The following is a 9,317-nucleotide window of genomic DNA, read 5'->3' on the forward strand; positions in this document are numbered from 1 at the left end:
GATCGGTGCCGACCGGCACTCACCAGCCCGAGAGGCTTGTGTGCTCACCTGCCGGGGCGGGCGGGGCTGCAAGCCAAGGCTCCGGTTTCGGTCAGAGCTCAGGGAGAGGACTGGGGTTGGCGGCTTCAACATAGCCCAAAGGGGTTAGTGCGCCACGGCTAGACGGGAGGGAGTCCGGGGAAAAGTATGCACCTGCTGAGGAGGCAAGAGACTTTTTCTTCCCTCTTTGTTTGCTGGGGCGTGAGGAGAGGGGTTTTAAGAGCGCTGCCTAAAGGAACTCCAGAAACGGGCGCGAGCCGCGGATAAAAGCACGGACCTCAGAGACAGGCGCGACCTGCGGCTAAAAGCGCAGACCCCAGAGAAGGGCACGAGCCGCAGCTAAAGGCACGAACCTCAGAGACGGGCGCGAGCCGCGGCTATAAGCGCGGACTCCAGAGACGGCCGCAAACCGCGGCTAAAAGCTCAGACCCCAGAGATGGGTGCAAGCCGCGGCTAAAAGCAGCCTGCCACTGCCAGGTTCCCGGGATCCAGGGACAACTTCTCAGGGAGGACACACGGCGGGCCTCAGGCTGGTGCAACGTTAAGCCGACTTCTGCCGCCGCAGGCCCGCCCCGCACTCCGTGCCCCTCTCTCCCCCCGGCCTGAGTGCACCAGAGCACCCGAGTCAGCAGCTCCTTTAACCCCGTCTTGTCTGAGCAAAAAACAGACGCCCTCCAGCGACCTACACGCAGAGGTAGGGCCAAATCGAAAGCTGAGCCCCTGTGAGCTGTGAGAACAAAGAAAAAAAAGGGAAATCTCTCCCAGCAGCCTCAGAAACAGCGGATTAAAGCTACACAATCAATTTGATGTACCCTGCCTCTGTGGAATACATGAATAGACAGCGAATCATCCCAAATTGAGGAGGCGGACTTCTAGAGCAAGATCTATGATTTTTTCCCCTTTTCCTCTTTTTGTGAATGTGTATGTGTATGCTTCTGTGTGAGATCTTGTCTGTATAGGTTTGCTTCCACCATTTGTCCCAGCGTTCTATCCGACCATTGTTTTTTTTTTTTTTAAATTTTTTTCTTAATAATTAATTTTAATTTAAAGAACTCTATTATACTTTACCTTCTTTCTATCTTTCCTTCCTTCCTTCCCTTTTTGAGACAACGAATCGTCCCAAATTGAGGAGGTGGACTTGGAGAGCAAGTTTTATGATTTTTTCCACTTTACCTCTTTTTGTGAGGGTATATGTGTATGCTTCTATGTAAGATTTTGTCTCTATAACTTTGCTTCCACCATTTGTCCTAAGGTTCTATCCTTCCCTTTTTTTTTTTCTCTAAATAATTATTTTTTTAATTCAATAACTTTATTATACTTTATTTTATTTTACTGTATCTTCTTTCTTTCTGTATTTTTTCCTTCCTTCCCTCATTCCTTCCTTCCTTCCCTCCTCCCTCCCTCCCTCCTTTCTTTCCTTTCTTTCCTTTTGCCTTCTTCCTTTCTTTTCTTCTTTCTTCCTTCCCTCCTTCCTTCCTTCCCTCCTTTCTTTCTTGCTTTCTTTCTTTCTTTCCTATTTCCTCCTACTTCTACTAATTCTCTCTACTTTCTCTCCCTTTTGTTCTGAGCCGCATGGATAAAAGGCTCTTGCTGCTCCAGCCAGGAGTCAGGACTCTGACTCTGAGGTGGGAGAGCCAACTTCAGAACACTTGTCAACAAGAGACCTGTCAGCCCCACATAATATCAAATGGCAAAAATCTCCCAGAGATCTCCATCTCAACACCATGACCCAGCTTCACTCAACGACCAGCAAGCTACAGTGCTGGACAACCTATGCCAACCATATAGTAAGACAGGAACACAACCCCACCCACTAGCAGAGAGGCTGCCTAAAATCATAATAAGTCCACAGACACCCCAAAACACACCACCAGACGTGGACCTGCCCACTAGAGAGACAAGATCTAACCTCATACACCACAACACAGGCACTAGTCCCCTCCACCAGGAAGCCTACACAACCCACTGAACCAACCTTAGCCACTGGAGACAGACATCAAAAACAACGGGGCACTAGTCCCCTCCACCATGAAGCCTACACAACCCACAGAACCAACCTTAGCCACTGGAGACAGACATCAAAAACAACGGAAGCTACGAACTTGCAGCCTGCAAAAAGGTGAACCCAATCACAGTAAGATAAGCAAAATGAGAAGACAGAAAAACACACAGCAGATGAAGGAGCAAGATAAAAACCCACCAGACCTAACAAATGAAGAGGAAATAGGCAGTCTACCTGAAAAAGAGTTCAGAATAATGATAGTAAAGATGATCCAAAATCTTGGAAATAGAATGGACAAAATGCAAGAAGCAGTTAACAAGGACCTAGAAGAAATAAAGATGAAACAGACAATGATGAACAACACAATAAATGAAATGAAAAATACTCTAGATGGGATCAATAGCAGAATAAATGAGGCAGAAGAACGGATAAGTGACCTGGAAGATAAAATAGTGGAAATAACTACTGCAGAGCAGAATAAAGAAAAAAGAATGAAAAGAACTGAGGACAGTCTCAGAGACCTCTGGGACAACATTAAACGCACCAACATTCGAATTATAGGGGTTCCAGAAGAAGAAGAGAAAAAGAAAGGGACTGAGAAAATATTTGAAGAGATTATAGTTGAAAACTTCCCTAATATGGGAAAGGAAATCGTTAATCAAGTCCAGGAAGCACAGAGAGTCCCATACAGGATAAATTCAAGGAGAAAAACATCAAGACACATATTAATTAAACTGTCAAAAACTAAATACAAAGAAAGCATATTAAAAGCAGCAAGGGAAAAACAACAAATAACACACAAGGGAATCCCCATAAGGTTAACAGCTGATCTCTGAGCAGACACTCTACAAGCCAGAAGGGAGTGGCAGGACATACTGAAAGTGATGAAGGAGAAAAACCTGCAACCAAGATTACTCTACCCAGCAAGGATCTCATTCAGATTTGATGGAGAAATTAAAACCTTTACAGACAAGCAAAAGCTGAGAGAGTTCAGCACCACCAAACCAGCTTTACAACAAATGCTAAAGGAACTTCTCTAGACAAAAACACAAGAGAAGGAAAAGTCCTATAATAACGAACCCAAAACAATTTAGAAAATGGGAATAGGAACATACATATCGATAATTACCTTAAATGTAAATGGACTAAATGCTCCCACCAAAAGACACAGACTGGCTGAATAGATACAAAAACAAGACCCATATATATGCTGTCTACAAGAGACCCACTTCAGACCTAGAGACACATACAGACTGAAAGTAAGGGGATGGAAAAAGATATTCCATGCAAATGGAAACCAAAAGGAAGCTGGAGTAGCAATTCTTATATCAGACAAAACAGACTTTAAAATAAGGACTATCAGAAGAGACAAAGAAGGATACTACATAATGATTAAGGGATCGATCCAAGAAGAAGATATAACAATTGTAAATATTTATGCACCCAACATAGGAGGACCTCGATTCATAAGGCAAAAACTAGCAGCCATAAAAGGGGAAATCGACATTAACACATTCATAGTAGGGGACTTCAACACCCCACTTTCACCAATGGACAGATCAACCAAAATGAAAATAAATAAGGAAACACAAGCTTTAAATGATACATTAAACAAGATGGACTTAATTGATATTTATAGGACCCTTCATCCAAAAACAACAGAATACACATTTTCTCAACTGCTAATGGAACATTCTCCAGGATAGATCATATCTTGGGTCACAAATCAAGCCTTGGTTAATTTAAGAAAATTGAAATTGTATCAAGTATCTTTTCCGACCACAACGCCATGAGACTAGATATCAATTATAGGAAAAGATCTGTAAAAAATACAAACACATGGAGGCTAAACAATACACTACTTAATAACGAAGTGATCACTGAAGAAATCAAAGAGGAAATTAAAAAATACCTAGAAACAAATGACAATGGAGATACAACGACCCAAAACCTATGGGATGCAGCAAAAGCAGTTCTAAGAGGGAAGTATATAGCAATAGAAGCCCAACTTGAGATGCAGGAAACATCTCGAATAAACAACCTAACCTTGCACTTCAAGCAATTAGAGAAAGAAGAACAAAAAAACCCCAGAGTTAGCAGAAGGAAAGAAATCATAAAAATCAGATCAGAAATAAATGAAAAAGAAATGAAGGAAACAATAGCAAAGATCAATAAAACTAAAAGCTGGTTCTTTGAGAAGATAAACAAAATAGATAAACCATTAGCCAGACTCATCAAGAAAAAAAGGGAGAAGACTCAAATCAATAGAATCAGAAATGAAAAAGGAGAAGTAACAACTGACACTGCAGAAATACAAAAAATCATGAGGGATTACTACAAGCAACTCTATGCCAATAAAATGGACAATCTGGAAGAAATGGACAAATTCTTAGAAATGCACAAACTGCCAAGACTGAATCAGGAAGAAATAGAAAATATGAACAGACCAATCACAAACACTGAAATTGAAACTGTGATTAAAAATCTTCCAACAAACAAAAGCCCAGGACCAGATGGCTTCACAGGCGAATTCTATCAAACATTTAGAGAAGAGCTAACACCTATTCTTCTCAAACTCTTCCAAAATATAGCAGAGGGAGGAACACTCCCAAACTCATTCTACGAGGCCACCATCACCTTGATACCAAAACCAGACAAGGATGTCACAAAGAAAGAAAACTACAGGCCAATATCACTGATGAACATAGATGCAAAAATCCTCAACAAAATACTAGCAAACAGAATCCAACAGCACATTAAAAGGATCATACACCATGATCAAGTGGGGTTTATTCCAGGAATGCAAGGATTCTTCAATATACGCAAATCTATCAATGTGATTAACCATATTAACAAATTGAAGGAGAAAAACCATATGATCATCTCAATAGATGCAGAGAAAGCTTTTGACAAAATTCAACACCCATTTATGATAAAAACCCTGCAGAAAGTAGGTGTAGAGGGAACTTTCCTCAATATAATAAAGGCCGTATATGACAAGCCCACAGCCAACATCATCCTCAATGGCGAAAAACTGAAAGCATTTCCACTAAGGTCAGGAACAAGACAAGGTTGCCCACTCTCACCACTCTTATTCAACATAGTTTTGGAAGTTTTAGCCACAGCAATCAGAGAAGAAAAGGAAATAAAAGGAATCCAAATCGGAAAAGAAGAAGTAAAGCTGTCACTGTTTGCAGATGACATGATACTATACATAGAGAATCCTAAAGATGCTACCAGAAAACTACTAGAGCTAATCAATGAATTTGGTAAAGTAGCAGGATACAAAATTAATGCACAGAAATCTCTGGCATTCCTATATACTAACGATGAAAAATCTGAAAGTGAAATCAAGAAAACACTCCCATTTACCATTGCAACAAAAAGAATAAAATATCTAGGAATAAACCTACCTAAGGAGACAAAAGACCTGTATGCAGAAAATTATAAGACACTGATGAAAGAAATTAAAGATGATACAAACAGATGGAGAGATATACCATGTTCTTGGATTGGAAGAATCAACATTGTGAAAATGACTCTACTCCCCAAAGCAATCTATAGATTCAATGCAATCCCTATCAAACTACCACTGGCATTTTTCACAGAACTAGAACAAAAAATTTCACAATTTGTATGGAAACACAAAAGACCCCGAATAGCCAAAGCAATCTTGAGAACAAAAAATGGAGCTGGAGGAATCAGGCTGCCTGACTTCAGACTATACTACAAAGCTACAGTAATCAAGACAGTATGGTACTGGCACAAAAACAGAAAGATAGATCAATGGAATAGGATAGAAAGCCCAGAGATAAACCCATGCACATATGGTCACCTTATCTTTGATAAAGGTGGCAGGAATATACAGTGGAGAAAGGACAGCCCCTTCAATAAGTGGTGCTGGGAAAACTGGACAGGTACATGTAAAAGTATGAGATTAGATCACTCCCTAACACCATACACAAAAATAAGCTCAAAATGGATTAAAGACCTAAATGTAAGGCCAGAAACTATCAAACTCTTAGAGGAAAACATAGGCAGAACACTCTATGACATAAATCACAGCAAGATCCTTCTTGACCCATCTCCTAGAGTAATGGAGATAAAAACAAAAATAAACAAATGGGACCTAATGAAACTTCAAAGCTTTTGCACAGCAAAGGAAACCATAAACAAGACCAAAAGACAGCCCTCAGAATGGGAGAAAATATTTGCAAATGAATCAACTGACAAAGGATTAATCTCTAAAATTTACAGGCAGCTCATGCAGCTCAATAACAAAAAAATAAACAACCCAATCCAAAAATGGGCAGAAGACCTAAATAGACATTTCTCCAAAGAAGATATACAGACTGCCAACAAACACATGAAAGAATGCTCAACATCATTAATCATTAGAGAAATGCAAATCAAAACTACAATGAGATATCATCTCACACCAGTCAGAATGGCCATCATCAAAAAATCTAGAAACAATAAATGCTGGAGAGGGTGTGGAGAAAAGGGAACACTCTTGCACTGCTGGTGGGAATGTGAATTGGTTCAGCCACTATGGAGAACAGTATGGAGGTTCCTTAAAAAACTACAAATAGAACTACCATATGACCCAGCAATCCCACTACTAGGTATATACCCTGAGGAAACCAGAATTCAGAAAGAGTCATGTACCAAAATGTTCATTGCAGCTCTATTTACAATAGCCCGGAGATGGAAACAACCTAAGTGCCCGTCGTCGGATGAATGGATAAAGAAGATGTGGCACATATATACAATGGAATATTACTCAGCCATAAAAAGAAACGAAATTGAGCTATTTGTAATGAGGTGGATAGATCTAGAGTCTGTCATACAGAGTGAAGTAAGTCAGAAAGAGAAGGACAAATACCGTATGCTAACACATATATATGGAATTTAAGAAAAAAAAAATGTTATGAAGAACCTAGGGGTAAAACAGGAATAAAGACAGAGACCTACTGGAGAACAGACTTGAGGATATGGGGAGGGGGAAGGGTGAGGTGTGTTAGGGCGAGAGAGAGACATGGACATATATATACTAACAAACGTAAGGTAGATAGCCAGTGGGAAGCAGCCGCATGGCACAGGGAAACCGGCTCGGTTCTTTGTGGCTGTCTGGAGGGGTGGGATAGGGAGGGTGGGAGGGAGGGAGACAAAGAGGGAAGAGATATGGGAACATATATATATGTATAACTGACTCACTCTGTTATAAAGCAGAAACTAACACACAACCATTAGCCAGACTCATCAAGAAAATAAGGGAGAAGACTCAAATCAATAGAATTAGAAATGAAAAAGGAGAAGTAACAACTGACACTGCAGAAATACAAAAAATCATGAGGGATTACTACAAGCAACTCTATGCCAATAAAATGGACAATCTGGAAGAAATGGACAAATTCTTAGAAATGCACAAACTGCCAAGACTGAATCAGGAAGAAATAGAAAATATGAACAGACCAATCACAAACACTGAAATTGAAACTGTGATTAAAAATCTTCCAACAAACAAAAGCCCAGGACCAGATGGCTTCACAGGCGAATTCTATCAAACATTTAGAGAAGAGCTAACACCTATCCTTCTCAAACTCTTCCAAAATATAGCAGAGGGAGTGACACTCCCAATCTCATTCTACAAGGCCACCATCACCTTGACACCAAAACCAAACAAGGATGTCACAAAGAAAGAAAACTACAGGCCAATATCACTGATGAACATAGATTCAAAAATCCTCAACAAAATAATAGCAAACAGAATCCAGCAGCACATTAGAAGGATCATACACCATGACCAAGTGGGGTTTATTCCAGGAATACAAGGATTCTTCAATATATGAAAATCAATCAACATGATACACGATATTAACAAATTGAAGGAGAAAAACCATATGATCATCTCAATAGATGCAGAGAAAGCTTTCGACAAAATTCAACACCCATTTATGATAAAAACCCTGCAGAAAGTAGGCATAGAGGGAACTTTCCTCAACATAATAAAGGCCATATATGACAAGCCCACAGCCAACATCATGCTCAATGGTGAAAAACTGAAATCATTTCCGCTAAGATCAGGAACAAGACAAGGTGGCCCACTCTCACCACTATTATTCAACATAGTTTTGGAGGTTTTTGCCACAGCAATCAGAGAAGAAAAGGAGTCCAAATCGGAAAGAAGAAGTAAAGCTGTCACTTTTTGCAGATGACATGATACTATACATAGAGTATCTTAAAGGTGCTACCAGAAAACTACTAGAACTAATCAATGAATCTGGTAAAGTAGCAGGATACAAAATTAATGCACAGAAATCTCTGGCCTTCCTATTCACTAATGATGAAAAATCTGAAAGTGAAATCAAGAAAACACTCCCATTTACCACTGCAACAAGAAGAATAAAATACCTAGGAATAAACCTACCTAAGGAGACAAAAGACCTGTATGCAGAAAATTATAAGACACTGATGAAAGAAATTAAAGATGATAACAACAGATGGAGAGATGTACCATGTTCTTAGATTGAAAGAATCAGCATTGTGAAAATGACTCTACTACCCAAAGCAATCGACAGATTCAGTGCAGTCCCCATCAAACTATCAGTGGCATTTTTCACAGAACTAGAACCAAAAATTTCACAATTTGTATGGAAACACAAAAGACCCCGAATAGCCAAAGCAATCTTGAGAACAAAAAATGGAGCTAGAGGAATCAGGCTCCTGGACATCAGACTATACTACAAAGCTACAGTAATCAAGATAGTATGGTACTGCCACAAAAACAGAAAGATAGATCAATGGAACAGGATAGAAAGCCCAGAAATAATCCATGCACATATGGTTACCTTATCTTTGATAAAGGAGGCAGGAATGTACAGTGAAGAAAGGACAGCCTCTTTAATAATTGGTGCTGGGAAAACTGGAGAGGTACATGTAAAAGTATGAGATTAGATCACTCCCTAACACCATACACAAAAATAAGCTCAAAATGGATTAAAGACCTAAATGTAAGGCCAGAAACTTATCAAACTCTTAGAGGAAAACATAGGCAGAAGACTCTATGACATAAATTACAGCAAGATCCTTTCTGACTCACCTCCCAGAGAAATGGAAAGAAAAACAAAAATAAACAAATGGGACCTAATGAAACTTCAAAGCTTTTGCACAGCAAAGGAAACCATAAACAAGACCAAAAGACAACCCTCAGAATGGGGGAAAATATTTGCCAGTGAAGCAACTGACAAATGATTAATCTCCAAAATTTATAAGC

Source organism: Lipotes vexillifer, unplaced genomic scaffold, assembly GCF_000442215.2.
Source record: "Lipotes vexillifer unplaced genomic scaffold, Lipotes_vexillifer_v1.1 scaffold86, whole genome shotgun sequence".
Lineage (NCBI taxonomy): Eukaryota > Metazoa > Chordata > Mammalia > Artiodactyla > Lipotidae > Lipotes > Lipotes vexillifer.